Consider the following 20,914-nt stretch of genomic DNA (forward strand, 5'->3'; position numbering starts at 1 on the left):
CTACTTACTGATGATTAAGATACTGGCTCAAGTAATGTCAAGTATGTCTAAGAGAGGGAGGGCGTGTGAACATACCCACTGTTGCTGCACCTAAGTTGTTTTTTTTTTGAATTGTGGGATCAAATAAAATATTTTTGAATTGATTTTATATTATATTGGGTAGTGTTAGAACGTCAGTGCTTAATAATTGTTTTCATAATCATACGTCCCCAATTATTCAGCGGGCCACATATAGAAACCTGGTTCTTTTAAACACCTGGGGTCCAAATTAATTTTGAATATTATATAACTGGGCTATAATTTGGAGAAATACAGCATGTTCTGTGAAGCATATTACATCTATGAATATGATCTATGAAGCTAATTCCATGAAGCATGGATATTAATCTATGCAATTGCAATGCCTTTATTTTAGTGAGGTAAGTACACAATCTGTAATTTCTGCATAACAGACCCTTGTTAAGTATAACAGACAGACAGACTTCTCAGATAAGAGGAGCAAAGAAAAACTGAAGAAGAATATTCACCTTACGTTTAATTTCTACCTTCATTAAAGAGACTCAGGTTGATAAATAACTTGTAACCAGGTACATGTCTGAAAATTTCTTTTGTGTAATGTATTTTCTTATTTTTGTTGCATGAAAAATCTGTGTATGTGGACACTCACTATTTGCTCTCTTTTCAGGTCCTCACGTGTGTCCTTTACAAGCAGAGGCTCACTGATAGACGACTCTGTTACCAGTTCTAGGGCTGACACACCCACCCACGTCCCCACCCCCGGTGTATCCTTTACAGGTATGCAAGTTTCTAAAGAAATAAATCACATTGACCTTCAAAATGTGGTTAATCTTAACCAAAGTCCTCAGTTATGTGAAAATGAATTGGAAATGCAAGTTGTGCAACTTCACAACCACAAAAAGATTAGACCTGCTGAAACACGTCAGGCTAATACATGGGCATTTTGGTCGAGTCCACTCCATACCCTGCCTTCATGCAGATTGCCCTTGCACTGTCAAGCCATGGGGTGCATTAAGGACACATTTGTCAAGGCATCATTCACAGTCATCCCAGCCAGGCAACATCCTTTCGTTCACATGCATTGTCTGTAATTCATGCTCTTTTGACAATGAGAGGCAGTTTTTGAACATCTTGGTGGCCATCTAAAAAGTTTGAAACTGTGCCATGTGTTTTTGAGGATTGTGATTATCTTTTGCAGCTTATGCGTGCCAAAGGAGGAGCTGCTGGTTCCAAGATGAGACCTCTGCTGGACACTTTGAATGACGTATGTTATTTGACTTTTTCACAAATATGTAATTATGGAAGGCTGCAGTGGGTAGCAAGAAGGTCCTGGGTTCAAATCCTGGCCCAGGGTCTTTATGCATGGAGTTTGCATGTTCCCCCTGTGCATGTGTGGGTTCCCCCCGGGTACTCCGGCTTCCTCCCACAGTCAGAAAACATGACTGTTAGGTTAATTGGTCTCTCTAAATTGTCCTTAGGTTTGAGTGTGTGCGTGCATGGTTGTTTATCCTGTCTGTCTCTATGTTGCCTTGTGATTGACTGTCCAGGGTGTACCCACCCTCTCACCTGTTGAAAGCTGGAGAGAGGCATCAGCCATGTTTTTGTTTTTAAGTAATTCAGTCTTAATGTATGTAAATCACTCCACTTAGTCTTTTCACTAAATTGTATCTCCCTACAGACACAGAGCATTGAGAAGAAAAGGGATGTTGTTATCTGCTGCCTCATTAGCTACCTCGGGGAAAGACAAGAAGATCTTTTTCATGACTGCCAGGTATGTCATATTGATAACAGATTACTTATTAACTTAAGGGATCCTAATGTTCTTCTCTCCTGTCCTCTCCTATCCCCTGTTCTCCCCTTCTCCATTCATCTTCTTTCCACTCCCCTCTTTAGATCAACTGAAATATATTGAAAAAGCATCTTAAATAAAATAAAACGTGTGTATGCTTTTTGTTTCTTTCTTTTTAACACGTAGGAATGTGAGGATTACACAGACAATATGATGAAGGTGATCGTGATCCACAACATCATGGCTGAGGAGGATCCATCAGATGTGTCCATTGTGATTGAGGGAAACCAAGTGGTGGAGGGATGTGGAAGCCGAACAAAGGCATGTGTACTGCTGATGGGACTGATATATGCCCTCAACCTCGAATATCCAAAGGAGCTGAAGAACAGATTTGACACTTTTCAAAAACTGTTTTTGGAACTTGAGGCGCGAAACTACTGAACAAGGTCCACGGCCTCAAAATGAGCTTATGCAATGCACACACATTTCCCTCTTGTTCCCAGATGTTTGATAACGTTCATGCACAGAAACAACCTTGTAGAGTTTCTGTGCTCTTGGCTTTTAAAATGGACTAAGTCGCCTTTGAAAGTGTTGTCTGCATTAGCTGTTGTGTTGCACTTTATTCTGTGTTTTTATGGAATAAAAACATTGAGATAATGAACCATTTGAATATCTTTTTTGGGGGGGTACATTTTACCTTATATGAATAGGTAATGTTTATCAACTGATAATAATTAAATTTTATTAGTAATTATCAGGTATTACCAACTAGCAAACAAGAGATAATTTTACCTAATTTCAATGAGTAAGTAGCTGTTGAATGTATACATAAATATGGGGTAAATTTTACCCAATTTAATTAAGTATTTCATAGCTTTTTATTGAAGGTATTTTATACACAATATATTGAACTAAATCAACCACAAAAAAGGCTATGCAAATTGTTACCTCAGATTTATTGGGTAAATTCTATAGATGAGTTTTTACAGTGTAGTCCCTTTACCTCGCTGAAAGCCGCCCGGCGTCTGGCCAGGTCGGCGCTGTAGTCAGGAAAGATGAAGATCTGCTTCCCTTGAAACTCCAGCCGGCCTTTCTGTCTGGCCAAGCGCTGTATCCGCTCCTTCTCCTGGTAGTAATGAATGCGAACAATGAACGGCCGCGGTCGCCCTCCCTCCATGGGCAGCGCAACCGCCGCCCGGTGAGCCCTGTCCAGGATCGGAGCCTGCTCCAAACCGCCGGGACCACCCAGGACAACGTGCAACAGATCAGCAACAAATTTAGTGGGATTCCCTTGTTCGGCTCCCTCCGGCACTCCTAATATACGCAAGTTGCATCGTCTTCCACGATTCTCCAAGTCATCCGTTTTCAGCAGCAACTTCTTGTATTGGTTACTCAGATCTGCAAAACATGTCTCCATAACTTCTAGCCGCTTGTCCAGATTATTTAAGCCTTCCTCGTGTTCGCCCAATTTCTCAGTACATTCATCAAGAGTGGTTTGGATGGGCGAAATGGCTCGTTTAATTTCTTCCCGTAGGTTGTCATTTTCCTCTTGAATCACTTCTTTGACAATGTCGCGGAAAGCTAGCAGTGTCGCTGGATCAACGGCCGTTTTGCTAACGGTCTCTGAGCAGCTAGCCTGCGCCCCTTTAGCAGACTGCTTAGGAGGCATTTCACTTCGAAATAAGCCAAGAAGACGGAGAGAACAACAGCTAAAACAACGCTGACTTTCTTAATAGAGCTTAAGAAGTCCCTGAATTGGGCCACAATAGGTGAACCATAAAGAAATTTAACAAATAAGTGGGACCTCGTGGCTTGCGCGTCTACTCCATAACACGCCCTCTCCGAACTCCCGACAGCTGTCACTATTGTGCAAAGTTTAATTCTGTTGTGAGAAATGCACCAAAGCAACTGAGAAAAACTGTAAAGTGCAAGGCTTCACACTTTTAAATGTTCATTTGAGATATGACCTATTGCAAGTTCCTGTTTCTATAGTTTAGCGAGATGCTCGCTTCTGCTTTTTTGGCATACCTCAAATATGGAAGAAATATAGTATCATCAGAATCCAACTATTTTTAGACATTGAATTTATAACACTGAATTTTTATCCTCCAAATTTCCCTGCAAAAATATTCACCTGCAAAAATTCACCTGCAAAAAATTCACCTGCAAAAATTCACCTGCAAAATTCACCTGCAAAAATTCACCTGCAAAATTCACCTGCAAAAAATTCACCTGCAAAAATTCACCTGAAAAAATTCACCATCAAATATTCACCTGCAAAAATTCACCTGCAAAAATTCACCATCAAATATTCACCTGCAAAAATTCACCTGCAAAATTAGCCTGCAAAATTCAACTGCAAAAGTGTTGAACTTAAATGACCCAAGCCAGAGCAATCAGCACTAGATCGAGTCGAGCGGCTCTCAGCCAATTAAATTACGCTGTTTGATCACATGACACCGTTAGCCAGCAGTGTGTCTCCTGAAAAGAGAGCTGATTAGAGGTGAGTGATTAAGTTTTTCTCCTAAATAGAGATCATTACAGAACGCCTAGTCCTACTTAAAATCCCATTCATTTTTCTTTTATTTTATCATCTACGAACTGAGGAAAACATTTGACTAACTCAACGAACATTTCCGCGCCTCCCCTGCCTGTCTGCAGAGGCAGTTTTGAATTTAGGAGTGGCAAGATGGCAGCGGCAAACCCTGGCGGTTCTCCGGTAAGTATATTGTGTTTTATCTTCAAGTTTGTCTTTTGAAACGTTAATTTTATTTAAATCCGTTGGTCACGTATAAAGTACACAGACGGGGTCTTTGCTCAACTCGTCTGAGGCGTGTCTCACTAAGCGCTACATGCTAGCATCCTGCTAACCGAGCTAACCTTTACATGCTGTGCTCTACAAAATAGGATACTCGGTACAAAACCATACTCCGCAGATATTGAATAGATAGACGAACACTGCAAATATAATGTGGAAAACGAGAACGGCATTTGGTGAAGGGGTAAAATACACCATGAATAAAGCCAGAGAGTGAATGGCTGCCATGGTTGCAGAACGGCTTGATTTAATGACAAGAATGGGGAAGAGTGAGGTGAAGTGAACCAAAGCCACAAAACACGGTCAGACAAGGCGGGAATAGGGCAGTGATATGTCCGTCAGTATGAAGTTGGTGTGTGCTTTGGTGAACAAAAACTGGAGACCGGTAGCAGGAAGATGGGTGACTCGTGTTTCACTGAAATAGTGGTGAATTAAAACATCCTTTGTTGGGGAAATTTAGGTGTAAATGCATCCATACAGGCGAGACAGAGGCAGACCAGGCAGTGAAGAAAACAAGGCAAACATTAGAAATATTAAAACGGAAATATAGGATTAATATAACATACAATTAGGGAAAATTGAAGGAATACAGTGTAAATTATACTGTAAAGTCATTAAAACAGCATAACCTGATTAAAAGAAACATGTAATTGGGTAGGATGGTGATGATGATGATGATGATGATGATGATAATAATAATAATATTAAAAACATGTACAAGATGGGCATGTATACTTGTACCCAGAATTTAACAACTATAAAGTTGTGGCATGCCAGTACCTTACCCCTTCCATTATATCCACACTTTCAGAAAAGGATATGGTCAATATCTTTACAAATACTATCTAAACTTAAACAGATAGCATAAGTTAAACAGGATATTCCTCTGCATTCTCCTAGAGAGAATACATCAAATTAAACAAATAAGTAGTCTATGGCATTTAAAAGTGGTTACCTACAATTCTGAAATAATAATACTAATTCTTATTGATGATGATATTGTATTTGAAATCCTGGTGTAACACTGAACCCGACATCATAAAATGATTACCCTTGTAATGTCAGGGAGCTACAACCAAGGAGGAAAATATTACTATCTCACCCCTTGTATCCAATTACATAACAGCACTGCTTGGTAAAGGTGTTGAATTAGCTGGGTCGCTCAGTTTGGGGAAAATTGTGGGTAGCCTGCAAGGGCCTCAACTTCTCCATTCCCACAATGTGCAACAAATGGGCACAGCTGATCTTCAAGAGTGGAACATTGGCCAGTTACTTCCAACTTTAACGTATTTTTGCAAATATATTCTTAAAATTGTCTCTTTACACAGATCATAATGATACAAGATGGCACTTGTGTAATTTCCTACAAATTCAATAAATCTAAATAATTGTTACTATCCTGTTAAATCCTGAAAAATGTTTTAACAGCTGTGTTAAACTTCATACTGACACATGCTGGAAAGTGCATTCATGAGACTTTTTTTATGCCTTCTAGAGCAGTAGCAATCAAAGATTTTAAGGATTCTTTTACATTTTTTAAACACTTTGATTAAGGCATATGTTGTTCTTTATTGTCAGATCTAAGTTTGTTTAAAGCTTCGAATGTTTTGGGGTACTTTTCTTTGTTTTCAGGGTTCGTGGCAACCACGGATGGGGAAAATGTGGAGGTTGCACGGCTGATGTTTACTGTTCATGGCACAGGAAGAGGCAGTTTTATTTCAGGAATGAGTGAGCACAATCAAAGGTTTGTTCTCATAAAATACTGTCAACCTCCAATGTTTCTGACATAAGATGGAAGGTGTTGCAGCTTTATTTCCATTATTTAAAAATACATAAACATTTAAAGGGTATAGCTTTATGAAAAAAGTTTTATAGTAAAATGTCTTTTAGAGAACAGTGCCCTATCCAGCAGGATATATTGTCTGATATGTGTCAGGTGTTTTTGTTGTTGTTGTTGTTGTTTCTTTCAATTTCCATTATTTACCCCTCAAGGAAGAAAATATTGGACAGGTCCTACAAACCCCAAAGAGCCTTCAGGACTCTGCCCTATTTTTAGTTATTCACACACCTTTTCCAGTCTGTTACTTCCTTCCCTGAATGTTCATTCTGTGTTAATGGTCTGGTTGTCATCTCATTTGTTGCCACTGATCATTACAACCCTTTTGGCACCTTTTAAGTGATATGCCTGGGTCCTTCCTACATGCTCTGATAATGTATTATTACTGTTGTCATGCACACATTTCATGTAGGGTTAGAAACAAGCAGGAATTTCTCATACACACCAAAGAAAGGCCATACCTAATTAAATATTTTTATATATTATTTCAGAATAGAGCGACTGTGGAGAGACCTCTGGGTGGCCATTACATGCTTTACTACGATGTTCTTCACAACCTTGAGGAAGAAGACCTTCTTGACATTTCAAATGCTGCACACGTCTTTTGCTGCCATTACGTCCTTCTTCCTCGACTGGAGGATGATTTTAATACATTTTGCAGTGGATGGGACAACCATCCACTGCGAACAAAAAAACAACATGAGTCCCAACCAGCTGTGGGAGTTGGGTCACAGATATCACCCTGTTCCTGTTCCAGAAAACACACAGGTAAAGGTGCACATTTTTAGTACTCATTGATTTTCTTACAGAGAATGTGATGATTTTATGGATAATTAAAGTCAGTCATAAATCCACAAACACAACAAGCTGAAAGTCAGTGATGCTGCTCGGTTTGCAGTCCTGAATATCACGGCACAAGCAGGATTCACTGCACTGTTAATGTTAGCTATGTTATATTGCTGCCTCTGTTCGGTGGTGTCGAGCCAAACGGACTTTAACGTGTGTTTGAACGAGCTGACGGTTCACTCGTTAAGCTGAAAGAAAGATGCTTTAATCACAGGAGTCACGCATGTGTCCACTGGACCATCTGGGAACTCTTCTTGTTTAGCACTCGTAATAACACAAACACTAAATCCTCCTTCTCTTGTGCTGTTTTGTAGCAGTGTATACACCTGAGACTGTCACCGGTCTGTCTGTCCTGCACACTCTCTCTGTTTCTTTCTCTCTGATTGTGGAATAAAAGTATGAACATGTATTTATAAGTTACACTTGTGTTTGAATCCTGCAGCTTATCACACATTTGATTTCCATGTGTGACGACTGCAAGTGTCCAGAGTGAGGACAGACTGAGGGACCCACTGCTGCACATCACCTGTGAGGCTTTGCACCCCTGATGATCCACCAGGACAAACTCAGCAGTGTGTGAGTGAGGAAGAGGAGGAGGAAGAGCCAGCAGCAGCTGACAGATGGAGAGAATAGACAGACTGTTCCCTGTTTGTGAAGGACTGCTAGAAAAGTTTAACATAACTAATTGTCTGTCCTGAATCAGTCTTATTAGGTAATGTTCAAATAATGTTATCGTTCCAGTGTTTTCAGTGTGGGAGAAAGTACTCAGGGCCTTCAAGTTACACACTATGAAAGGCAGCAACAAGTTTAATGTTCAGAAACCTAAAGTATGTATCAGCAGCAGAATGGAGCTAAAAATAAATGTTTGTTTCAGTTCTATGAAGCTTTGAGTATTTTGGATTAGTAGCACTGCTGTGTTTGTTGCATCATATTGCTGTAATTGTTTATATGCTTTATATATTCTGAGGTAAGTTGATCTATAGTGTTACATCATATTCTATAAGGATGTTATGTGTTTGTAGACTTTCTGCCCAGTTTGACCCATTTTGCAGAAGTCAGCCTGTTTAAGGCTCTGATATCTATTCTGTATGACTTAAAGCAGTTATGACATGGTCTGATTTTCTCACCCAATAAAGGAATATTTAATATATCAGTCTACTCTTCATTGTATCAGAAACAGTTTTCACAGCTCGTACGTTTTCTTTTTACACATATATGCAAGCATTGAGCCAAATGTAATAATGCCAACATATTAAACAAACATTTGTCTCTTATATATAATACATCTACATATACACTGTCAAAGATATTTGTCTTTGAGTGAAGATTTAAGGTGACAGGACTTATAAATAACTGGAACTTGAATCTTTACTGAAGCTCCGTGATTTGACTCAGAGTTCATTCACATGATTGTCACATCACATGTGCTGTACCAGTGTACCTGCACATGTGATGTGACAATAGAAGTGATTTGATTTGAGAGTTCAAACTCACTGCTGCAATAACTTATGATTAATATAATAACTATGATATTGGCCATATCATATTTACACTGACTTTAGTCTCATGAACAACATTAGCTAATTGTTATTTACTAGCTAATCTTAAATGACTGTTCAGTACAGAAATGAAGGCCAACAATCATGTTTTACAGTCCTGTGGTCTCAGCATCAGATACTTATTAAATCACACAAAGCTCGTGTAGAAACAAACACACGAACAAAAATATGTTCTCCTTCATTTCTGTCAAACAAAGCTGTACGAAACGTTTCCAGCGGTTGGTGTTATGGTTGCTAGGCAACCTGGGAAGCGCGACGGAGGCTAGACCGTCCCATTTCACGAGCCTCGCACTTCCGGCCTTAGCGGTCTTTGAGTACGCGGCCCTTGAGGATCGTTGAGGCTGCGTACTTTAATGCTGCAGACCCTGAATTGGGATACAGCCCCTGAATTGGGATACAGCCTTAATCACTCACCTCTAAACAGCTCTCTTTTCAGGAGACACACTGCTGGCTAACGGTGTCATGTGATCAAACAGCGTAATTTAATTGGCTGAGAGCCGCTCGACTCGATCTAGTGCTGATTGCTCTGGCTTGGGTCATTTAAGTTCAACACTTTTGCAGTTGAATTTTTGCAGGCGAATTTTTGCAGGTGAATTTTTTGCAGGTGAATATTTGATGGTGAATTTTTTGCAGGTGAATTTTTGATGGTGAATTTTTTTCAGGTGAATTTTTGCAGGTGAATTTTTTGCAGGTGAATTTTTGCAGGTGAATTTTTTGCAGGTGAATTTTTTGCAGGTGAATTTTTGCAGGTGAATATTTTTGCAGGGAAATTTGGAGGATAAAAATTCAGTGTTATAAATTCAATGTCTAAAAATAGTTGGATTCTGATGATACTATATTTCTTCCATACTCAAACGCACGTTAATTTCATTAAGAGGTCACATCCTGATGAGGAAGTATGTCTATGTATGGTATGGCTGAAAACACACACACACATGCACCCACATACACCCACACAGAATACAGGCGATGATGTTGCTCAGATATGCCTGCTAAAGACTGTCACATATATTTGTAATTGCATATTCATGTATGATTGCTTGTTGACTGAAGTTGGCCGAGTTCAAGTGAAGGGACCGTTTCTTGGCTGACTTCCCTCGCGAGCCCACAACACAAAGAGCTCTGTCTTGTGTCTTGTGTTGCCGTGCAGTTGATGGTCTTGTGTTCCAGCGGGGTTTGTGCCTAGATAAACCCAACAGTTAATAATTGCAAAAATGTGGAAAAATGTTTAAGAAGTCGTCACAGATAAAGTCACCCTAACTCTACTCTAACCAAATTTTGGAAAAGGCCAAAATATACTTTTTGAGATAGAATGTGAATAGCTTTTTGTTTTGTGTCATGGAGTATGATTATTTTCTTTGTTCCCTGATTTCCAAGACTCAGGAGAACAGTTTCATTAAAACCAAAAGTACATGTTCTGATTGCCTAGTGTTGCCAGGTCTACGTCAGTTTGGTTAAGTAAATAAAGTAAGTAAAAATAAACAAAAATTTTCTTTGTACCATAACTTTAAATATAAATAACACAAAGTGTTTGAGAACAAAATATTAGTTTTTCTCAGTTGCTTTGGTGCTTTTCTCAGATCCAAATGAAAATTCTTAAAACCATTAGTGCAACCTCCACAACATTTAGTCATTTGTGCACATCATAGTAGCAATTTCTCCTTCCTCTGAACAAATTGCAAATGCTCTTGGACATGTATCAGTTGCTTTCATACAATTCTCTGCCATTTTATAACATTACCATTGCTTATGTCATGTCAGTCAAAATGAACTATACTTTTGGATGCTGAATAGTCGTTCCCAATAAAACTAATAGTCTTCATTTCATTGCTTGAGTCATTACATACAAAATTGTTGAATTAGTTATCAAATTCTGTCAAGCAAATTTTATACCTTTTGTTATTATTTTTTCCTGGAAATGTCTCCTAAATTGAACAATTTCTCTCAGGGGAACTTCAGCTTTCACTGACGAGGAGGTGTGTGAAGTATGAAGTATGTGAACCAATGACCTACTCCCCATTCCTTAATCCGATAGAGGAGTTCTTCTCTGCCTGGAGGTGGAAGGTTTATGACCGGCAGCCACATGCGCAAATGGCCCAGCTAGCAGCCATGGATGCAGCATGGGACGACATTACAGCAAAGTCAGGCAGAGGGTGGATTCGCCACTCGAGGAGATACTCTCCTCCCTGCATGGCAAGGGATGATATCTATTGTGATGTAGATGAAAATATGTGGAGACAGACAGGAACGTATGGATGTGCCAGAATGATTTACGTATGTTCAGTTACAATATGTACTGTTATATTGTTCACATTTGTGCACAACTCTACCAAAAGGGTGTTTCTTATGTTTATTCTAAATAAGTGACTGTAGAGTATTTTTCTTTTGCACAATGTTGTAGAATTACAAACAGCCTACACAGTAAAAATGTGAAACATACGTATTCAGTGTCCTGTACTCACTTACTTCCCTAACTACAGGAATGTCTAACTTTACTGTAGATTTTACTGTACATGGCTGTACAAAAAGTGTATAGTGCTGTCTTGAACATTTTCAGGTAGTGTCACCGGGTTCTGACTTTTTTTTGCATTGGAAAACACTGATAGAATATTGTACACTGTCATAATGAAAACATGACAAAGCCATTTGACTATCTTGTTCATAAAGACGGTGTCACGACTTCTCTTTTTGATGACACTGGCAGTTTCATTGACATGAATACTTGCTTTTGAGGAATGGATTATCGATTTTGAGCAAGTGACCTGCTTTTGCAGGTTATCCACTCGGTTGTGCAGTTTGCACCAAGTGTTTTGAGAAATACACTAAGTGCTGTGCAAATGTTAATAGAAATGTGAGAAAAGCACCAAAACAACTGAGAAAAACTGTAAAAGCATAAAGATAAGGAGTTATGCAAAAGCAAGTTGTTTTTTGTGGGTTTTGTTTTTAGCTTTTTTAGCTGCTTTTTAAAAGAACTTTTCTGCCCACTACTGTTTCACTTTAGCTGCCAGCCATATATGCTGTACTGCCACCAGGTCCTGATCACATGATCTCAGGAACCTGATGGGGTTGTAAGTGCACTGGTGTGTGCTGGGGTTGTCCATACAGAGCTCTGAAAATCAAAACTAGAATGTTAAAGTGGACTCCAAAGTTAACTGGGAACCAGTGCAACTGAATTAGTAATTGTGTGACATTTGTGTGCTTAAAAGGTTTAGTCAGTGCTGAAACCGCTGCAGACATTCAAAGGAAACTTTTTTAAGACAAGTAGACAATGAATTACAATAATCCCAACAAATCCAAATCCGAGTCTTGTCTGGTGTGGTGTGGTAAACCCCAGACTCTATGGATCTTGTGCTCAGAGCTTGTTCTTGTGCTGCCATGATTAGTGCTTCTGTGCTGTCTTTCAGTCCAGCTTTGTCCAGCCAGTGGAAGGATTTCTGGATGTCAGCCACTTCCTCTATCGGTGGTACATACCATGCAGGGGCCAGTGCTTCCATGATGGTTCCTCCTTTTTCTTGGGTTTCTGCTGCCTGAGGTATTCACTGAGCATGCGGTCGTTTATGGCCAACTCCTGATACATATATATATATATATATATATATGTAGAGAGAGAGAGACAGACAGACAGACAGACAGACAGATAATGCTTTACTTTGCTTTGTACTATTGCTTGGCTCATACAGTACAAGTGGAATCTATAACTCTTGTAAAAATGTAATTGTTGTTGAAGATATTTTATCAGAAGCCGCAGTATGGCTCATTGCTGTTGTTAATAAAAAAAGAAAAAACAGGGATTTTTCCTTCTCCAGTCAGTAAGTGTTGTCTGTACTGTCAGATATGGTGTTATTTTTATTGTCTTTATGAATACTTGTTTGTTTCATGACTTTTGAATGTTTAATAATGCCGTACTCTGTTTGTCCAATATTCAGTTCTGCAAATCAGATGTGACAAGAATGTGCATCCTTGTACTGTAAAGCCTCACTGTTCTGAGTGATAATAACCTTTTTTATAGCTGCATCTTAAGGGAAGCCACAGAGTAGTGGGAAAAATTTCCCTTTGATATGGAGGCTTTACCAAGACTTAAAATAAGAGATTATTGCTGATTGTATACTCTTTCTCTTTCATTTTCTTTTAATTTTTATAAAGCACTTCAGGATTTCCACCTGATGGAAAGACAGGGAGGAGGGGTTTTTTTTTTCAAAATGAGAACAGTTTACTAATAACTAATCATTTTGTTTGCTTTAAAACAGGATTGTGCGAGTGAGGAAAGTCTGTTGGGAGTGCTGACTGTCTCTGATGAAGCAGTGCCCATTTCTTCAAATCCTCTCCACCTCAATTCAGAGTCTACTAACATTCTTTTTGAAGGAGGTATTTTAATGGAGGGCCTCGAGAACCTACCTCAAGTACTTTGCCTCTTGTTTGGGGCTGTTAACGCTTTATCCTTGGCCTCCCCTTAAGCCATGAAAAACAGTTTCATATTTATTCAAAGACTGATGCTTGGCTTGGGACAGATGCTTTAAGAGTCAGAATGTAACTAAATAAGTCTCATACGTGAAACTAAACTATGCTTTGTGACACTATATATGTACATGTAAAAACTAACAGGAAGGCTGGCTCTGTGGTTGGCATGAAGCTGGACACTCTGGTGGCAGTGGCAGAGAAGAGGACATTAACGAAACTGCTGGACATTATGGACAATGCTGGGCATCCTCTGCATATGGTCATAAACAGCCAGAGGAGTCTGCTCAGCGACAGGTTGCTTCTCCCAAAGTAAGACCAACAGACTTAAAAACTCTGTCGCACACAACATCAAACTGTTTAACTCCTCACTGGAGGGGAAAGGGAGGGGAAACAGGAGGACAAAGGAGGGAGGGAACAACTAAGCTGTAATGCTTTTCACCGTGCAATATTTTTTATATTTGACTGTGCAACAATCACTGTGCAATAGACTTACAATAGTTGAAATGTGCAATAGACTTGGGCTGTCTACATCTCATCAATGGGTATATTTCACTGGTATTCCTATTTATCCTATTTATCCCTATTTTATTTTTTTGGTAGTCCAACTCTGTAACATGTAACTTCTGTTGGTGCTGTGCTACTGTAAACTGAATTTCCTGGAGGAACCCACCCAAGGGATTAATAAAGTTTTATCTAATCTAATCTAATATGTGCCTTAAACCTGCATTCTTTTTAAAGGCCAGCAGCGGGCATTATCTGTGGTTGCACGCACATGGGAAAATGGCTCTCTAACCTCTATTAACACTTTGCTCCTCACTTATGGTCTCAGTTGCTCAGTGTAGGGAATGTTATTTACAGCTTGAAGTCCATTTTGTAAATTTTGTTCATCTAAAGTGTCAGAAAGAAGGATTATCCAGGAAATACTGATGGCCTACCGACTTGTCAATCATAAGTCGGTAAGCAATGAGCATGCAGTCTGATAATCAAACTCATAATCATAATCTCTTCCTCCACCTCCCATTCGGTTTCATAACACCAAGATGGATGGCAAAAATGTTCATCTTCAGGCTTCAAAATGGAAACACTTGGGTTCTGGCTTCCTCCCACAGTCTTCAGACATGTGGGGTTAGGTTTATTGGTAACTCTAATATGCCTATAGGTGTGGATGTGAGTGTGAGTGGTTGTTTGTTTCTGTCTTTCTGTGCTGACCCTGCATCAGACTGGTGATCTGTTTAGGGTGTGCCCCACCTCTAGCACAGTGGCAGCTGGGGTAAGCTCCAGCCCCCCCCCCCCTCACGAGCCTGATAAGGCTAAGTAGAAGAGAATGGATGGATGAAAGTTATACCAATACCTGTTGCCCTTGACTTGTTGTGGCAATTTTCTGTGTTTTTATGTGGACAGAGATATTTTTCAAAATGAAAGTGGAAAATGCAGACTTCTCACATGTTCTAGAGATCAAGCTCACATTAATCTTATTAAATACTTTTACACTGACTTCCAACTCCCCTCCAAATTTGTTTTAAAACTCTCATACTTACACACGTTGCACTAAATGGACACAATCCACACTGCTTATTTCAAAAGCTTGTTAAATACATTCCTGCTTGCAGCCTTTGTTCACAGGCTCAAAATGTATTAGTTGCTCCTCATACAAATTTTAAAGACTAGGCGTAAACAGCCTTTTGGTCGGTGGCACCGGGACTTTGGATCAGTGTACTTCTACTACATTCAGCTGACTCTGTGGACTCTGGCCTTCTGTTGAGATTCTTTTGTTATCATTACTTGATCTGTTTTTTATTATCTGGTAATTATTTTTATTTTGTATTATTTTTATTTCATTTGAACATTGTTTGTATTGCTATTAACTGTGTTTGCGATTATTCCTAGTTTTTGTATGCCGCTTTCTGACTTTATGTCTGTGCACAGCGCTCAATAAATAAACATTACTTACTTAGACAGTGACTAGAGTTACACCACCTGTTGCTCTGGCGTTCTTTTGACTGTGCCTGTCATTACTTTTGTGTGTTTTTCATGTGGACCTAAAGAAAAACCCATTTTAAAAAAATACACACATTTTTGGCACGATAGCCTTAAAGCATCCACACTCTGCAGTTTAATGTTCACTGTTAGAAATTCCCAGGATACACATATCGATGTGGAAAGTGTGACAAGTGATAAAAACAAATTTTTAAATGATGCATTTACTTGTAATTGTGAGTACTGATCTGTTTGGCCTTCTGGCTCACTGCAGTATTAAAATCCTGCGCTCTAATTATACACCACAGACTGAAGACAAAAACGTTTTGTTCCATTTATCATCATTTGCATTATTATCTCCATTAATTGGAGGCCCTACATCACCCTTGCTTTCCCACACAAAAGCCACATACATATACCATGAACCGTGCTGCAGCTGCATTCCATTGTCCTTTACAGATTTTTACAGCCGCTAGGACACATTTCTTAATACTTAGGTCACTTTTGCAAAACTCTTCACACAATTCTCCTAACTGACCCTCAGCTTGGCAAAGCAGTTCATTTCACATTCAAAATGCACTACAACTACCAAAACACTTTATTCAGGTCTCAAATAAACTCATTCTTCCAGAACACTAGCAAAGGTTGACAGCCGACAAACACTTTGTCACCCACAAAACAATGACCTAAAAAACACTAACAACATGTAGCATTACACAGTGTTTCCTTGTGTAAAACAAGGACACATCTCTGTTCATAATTTCAATATATGTTACTGGAATGAATCAGACATCATGCAGAATTCGTTAATATTTGTTTATGTATTCTTATTTTTTTGCACTAAGTAATCCCAAAATACAACAATTTGTATACACACCATCCACTGATACACATACAATAGTAATGCTAATCTACTCGGTCTTCTCCATTTGGCCACAGGTTCTCATCCACTTCACATCTTATGTCATCTAGGGCAATACACCTAGGAAAGAATCTTCTGGCATGCCTGATCCATCCCTGGCAATCTTCTGCTGATATCTCCAGGCATCCAGCATTCATTGCATCCAGGAGGGACATTTGATCATGTGGATGATGGTCGTAAACCTTCCACCGCCATGAGGAAAAGAATTCCTCTATGGGGTTGAGGAATGGAGAGTAAGGTGGGAGGAAAAGAGACTCCATTCTGGGATGGGCTGCAAACCACTAGGTGACTGCACGGGAGTGATGAAATGCCACATTGTCCCATACAATTATAAATGTTGGCTGATTCCTTCTCTCCGCATCCCTTTCCTCATCTAGCACAACCCTTCCATAGAGATCATGCAGGAACGCAAGGAGCCGTTCAGTGTTGTATGGCCCAATTAGTGGTCTGTGTAACAGCAGTCCATCAGTGGATATTGCTGCGCACATTGTGATGCTGGCACCCCTCTGGCCCGGGACATTCACTGTGGCTCTCTTCCCAATCACATTCCTCCCTTGTCGCTGTGCTTTGGCCAAGTTGAAACCTGCCTCATCCACAAAGATGAAAATGTGGTGTGTTTGCCTGCCTTCAATCTCCATGACTCTCTAACATAAATCCACAAGGCAACATAAGCTGTTACAGTAGTAAATTTGTAAAAATTGTCTTTGTGTGTGTTTGGTTTTGTTCAAAAACAGATCTGTATTTTATTGTGATCTTACCTGGACATACTGGTTCCTGAGTTGCTTGACATGTTCAGAGTTCCTCTCAAAAGGCACAGTGTACAACTGTTTCATCCTGACCTGATGTTTTTTCAGGACTCTAGAAATTGTTGTTATGCTTACACTGTGAATATTTACGAAAGTAACGTTGTCTGCCAAGACTCTGTGTCTAATTTCAGTGAGTTTTATCCCATTGTTTCTGATGACCATATCAACAATGACAGTTTCCTGCACATCAGTGAACATCAGTCCTCTCCCTCCTGTGTGAGGTAACCATTGAGTCCTAAGCAGAAATGCAACAACAACTAGAAAAATTTGCATTTCCTGCGAAAATGCAGTGTGGATGCTTTAAAGCTGAAGCTGTCTGCTGAAACTAGCTGAAAAAGCTGAAAAGTTGCAGAAATTGTAAAAACTTTGCAGAAGCAAAGGAACTTTGCTAAAATGTAGTGACTTAGCAGAACTGCAATATCTTAGAGGAAACATAATACTTGGCAGAAATACAATAGCATAGCAGAACTTAGCAGAAATATTGTAACTTACCAGAAACACGATAACTTGTCAAAAATACAAGAATTTAGGAGAAATTGTATAAGATAACAGAAAGAATATATTTAGCCAAACATTCTTAAACATTACAGAAATACTATGATTTAGAAAAACAGTACAACATAGCAGAAATGCTGTGATTTACCAGAGACACTGTAATATACTATGAATATTTTAATTTTATATGAATACTATGTTTTAACAAAAATACTCCAGTTTAGCACAAATATTATAACATAGCAGAAATACTATTCTATAGCAGAAATGCTATATTTAGAAAGAAAAATATAATATAGTGGAAATACTATGATTTAGCAGAAATCCTACAATATAGCTTAATAACAATGATTTAGAAGAGATACTATGATTGAGCGGAATAGTAATAACTTAAGTGAAAATATTGGAAAGGTAAAATGACAAGCTGAATAAAAGGAACATGGTTAAGTTCGCTGAAAACTATTTGTTATTCACCTGTGAAAAAATAAACAAAAATACATTTAGAAGAAAAACAAATAAGAACAGTCAACAGATACATAAGAAATCAAATATAGATACACAAATGTACAGAGAGAGACACACAGGCAGGGTCTATGCCAGTCAACCAGTCTGAATATATTACATTTTATCCAACAATGAGATGCTACCCTAAAAGGGTCTTTCTGTGTATCTCTCTCTCTCTCTCTCTCTCTCTCACACACACACACACACACACACACACACACACACACACACACACACACACACACACACACACACACACACACACACACACACACAAACAGCAACAGCAGCAGCAAGTGAACAGGGGCTGTTAACAGCATGTTTCTAGGTCAGTCTTGCAAGCCTGGGAGCTGCTAAATTTGAATCCACCAATCAGAGAGGCTGTGTGCTTTTTCCCGCCAAAACTGGTGCACCAAGTGCAGGCTTTTACACATGCAGCACAGAGAGAGACAGGATTTTTGCAGTCTATTTCTCATAGTGAGAATTCCCCTCAAACAAACAGCCATGAATTTCTAACCGTAGGGGCTAAAACAGTCATTCTTAGACCATTTTATTCAGAAGACATGGGAGAATCTTGAAATGTTGACCATTTAAAATAAAAATATGAAATATCATAGATATATGACATAGATGATTGGTTGTCTTAGAAGCCATGATTGCCCCAATATGCAAGTTTGAATGTGCAAGGCCTAAGATATGATTGGCTGGCTGGGAAGCCATGAAGGCAACAATATGCAAATTTGAATGTGCCAGGCCTCAGATATGATTGGTTGTCTTAGAAGCCATATAAAAAGCAGTAAAACTGTACTATGATTTGGTAGAAAAACTATAATTAATCAAAAATACTATATTTGGCAGAAATACTATTTTTTAGCAGAAACACTATATTTAGCACAAATCTGATGAAATAGCAGAAATAGTATGATTTAGCAGAAATGCTGTATTTAGCACAAATACTGAAAAGCAGCAGAAATGCTATGACTTAGCACAATAGTAATAACTTAAATAGAAAAATTGGAAAAGCAAAATGGACAGCTGAAAAATCCTGAACATGCTAAGGGTCCCTCAAATGTAATTGTGAAATGAAAAAAAAATCAGCAAAAAAAAGTATAACAGTCACACAATCACAAATATGGAAACATATGGAAACACACATGCACAGAGAGACACACACAGGATCAAATTCAGTCAACCAGGCTAAATATATTGAATTTAAATGACAGACAGACAGACAGACAGACAGACAGACAGCAGCATCATCAGCAAGTGAACAGGGGCTGTTAACAGCATGTTTCTAGGTCAGTCAAACAGCTGTGAGCTTCTCAATTTGAATCCACCAATCAGAGAGGCTGTGTGCTTTTTCCCGCCAAAACTGGTTCACTAAGTGCAGGCTTTTACACATGCAGCACAGAGAGACAGGATTTTTGCAGTCTATTTCTCATAGTGAGAATTCCCCTCAAACAAACAGCCATGAATTTCTAACCGTAGGGGCTAAAACAGTCATTCTTAGACCATTTTATTCAGAAGACATAGGGGAATCTTGAAATGCTGACCATTTAAAATAAAAATATGAAATATTAGAGATATATGACATAGATGATTGGTGGGCTTAGAAGCCACGAAGGTCCCAATATGCAAATTTGAATGTGCCAGGACTCAGATATGATTGGCTGGCTGGGAAGCCATGAAGGTCCCAATATGCAAATTTGAATGTGCCAGGACTCAGATATGATTGGCTGGCTGAGAAGCCATGAAGGTCCCAATATGCAAATTTGAATGTGCCAGGACTCAGATATGATTGGCTGGGTGGGAAGCCATGAAGGCAACAATATGCAAATTTGAATGTGCCAGGACTCAGATATGATTGGCTGGGTGGGAAGCCATGAATGCCCCAATATGCAAATTTAAATGTGCCAGGACTCAGATATGATTGGCTGGCTGAGAAGCCATGAAGGTCCCAATATGCAAATTTGAGTGTGCCAGGACTCAGATATGATTGGCTGGCTGGGAAGCCGTCCAGGTCCTGATATGTAAATTTGAATATTAGGACTGACTCCTGGGGACCTGGCAGAAATATATAGAAATACAATGATTACCCAGAAATCCTGCATTTAGTAGAAATACTATGTTTTAGCACAAATACTATAAAATGGCAGAAATACTATAATTAAGCAGAAATATTATATTAAGTACAAATCCTATAAAATAGCAGAAATAGTATGATTTAGCACAAATGCTGTATTTAGCACAAATCTTATAAAATAGCAGAAATAGTATGATTTAGCAGAAATGCTGTATTTAGCACAAATACTGAAAAGCAGCACAAATGCTATGACTTAGCACAATAGTAATAACTTAAATAGAAAAATTGGAAAAGCAAAATGGACAGCTGCAAAAGTCCCACAAGCACAGAGAGACACACACAGGATCAAATTCAGTCAACCAGTCTAAATATATTGAATTTAAATCATACAATAAGATGCTCCCATAAAACTCTCTCGCCTCTCTCTCTCTCTCTCTCTCTCTCTCTCTCACACACACACACACACACACACACACACACACACACACACACACACACACACGGAGAGAAAATCAAGTTTCTAGGTCAGTCAAGCAGCCTGGGAGCTGCTAAATTTGAATCCACCAATCAGAGAGGCTGTGTACTTTTTCCCGCCAAAACAGGTGCAGCCGTTTTTTACACACACAGAGCACAGAGACAGGATTTCTGCAGTGAATTTCTCATAGTGAGGATTCCTCTCAAACAAATGGCCATAATTTCCTAACCGTAGGGGCTAGAACAGTCATTCTTACACCGTTTTGTTCAGAAGAGATGGGGAATCTTAAAGTGTTGACAATTTATCATTAAAATATGAATTATTGAA

At 39.0% G+C, this 20,914-nt stretch overlaps 1 long non-coding RNA gene across 3 annotated transcripts; it reads left to right on the forward strand.

Annotated features, from left to right (window-relative positions):
- The first annotated feature begins 4,260 nt into the window (after positions 1-4,260).
- Positions 4,261-7,802, forward strand: LOC120443004. 3 transcript variants are annotated; one of them, XR_005615055.1, is made up of 5 exons: positions 4,261-4,310; positions 4,469-4,526; positions 6,258-6,369; positions 6,954-7,230; positions 7,751-7,802. It is a non-coding gene; the product is annotated as an uncharacterized LOC120443004 (long non-coding RNA). The 3 variants fall into 3 exon arrangements; XR_005615054.1 differs by having other exon boundaries at positions 4,275-4,310; positions 4,414-4,526; XR_005615053.1 differs by lacking the exon at positions 4,261-4,310 and having other exon boundaries at positions 4,317-4,526.
- Positions 7,803-20,914: the final 13,112 nt, after the last annotated feature.

This window comes from Oreochromis aureus, linkage group 12, assembly GCF_013358895.1.
Source record: "Oreochromis aureus strain Israel breed Guangdong linkage group 12, ZZ_aureus, whole genome shotgun sequence".
In the NCBI taxonomy this organism is placed as follows: domain Eukaryota; kingdom Metazoa; phylum Chordata; class Actinopteri; order Cichliformes; family Cichlidae; genus Oreochromis; species Oreochromis aureus.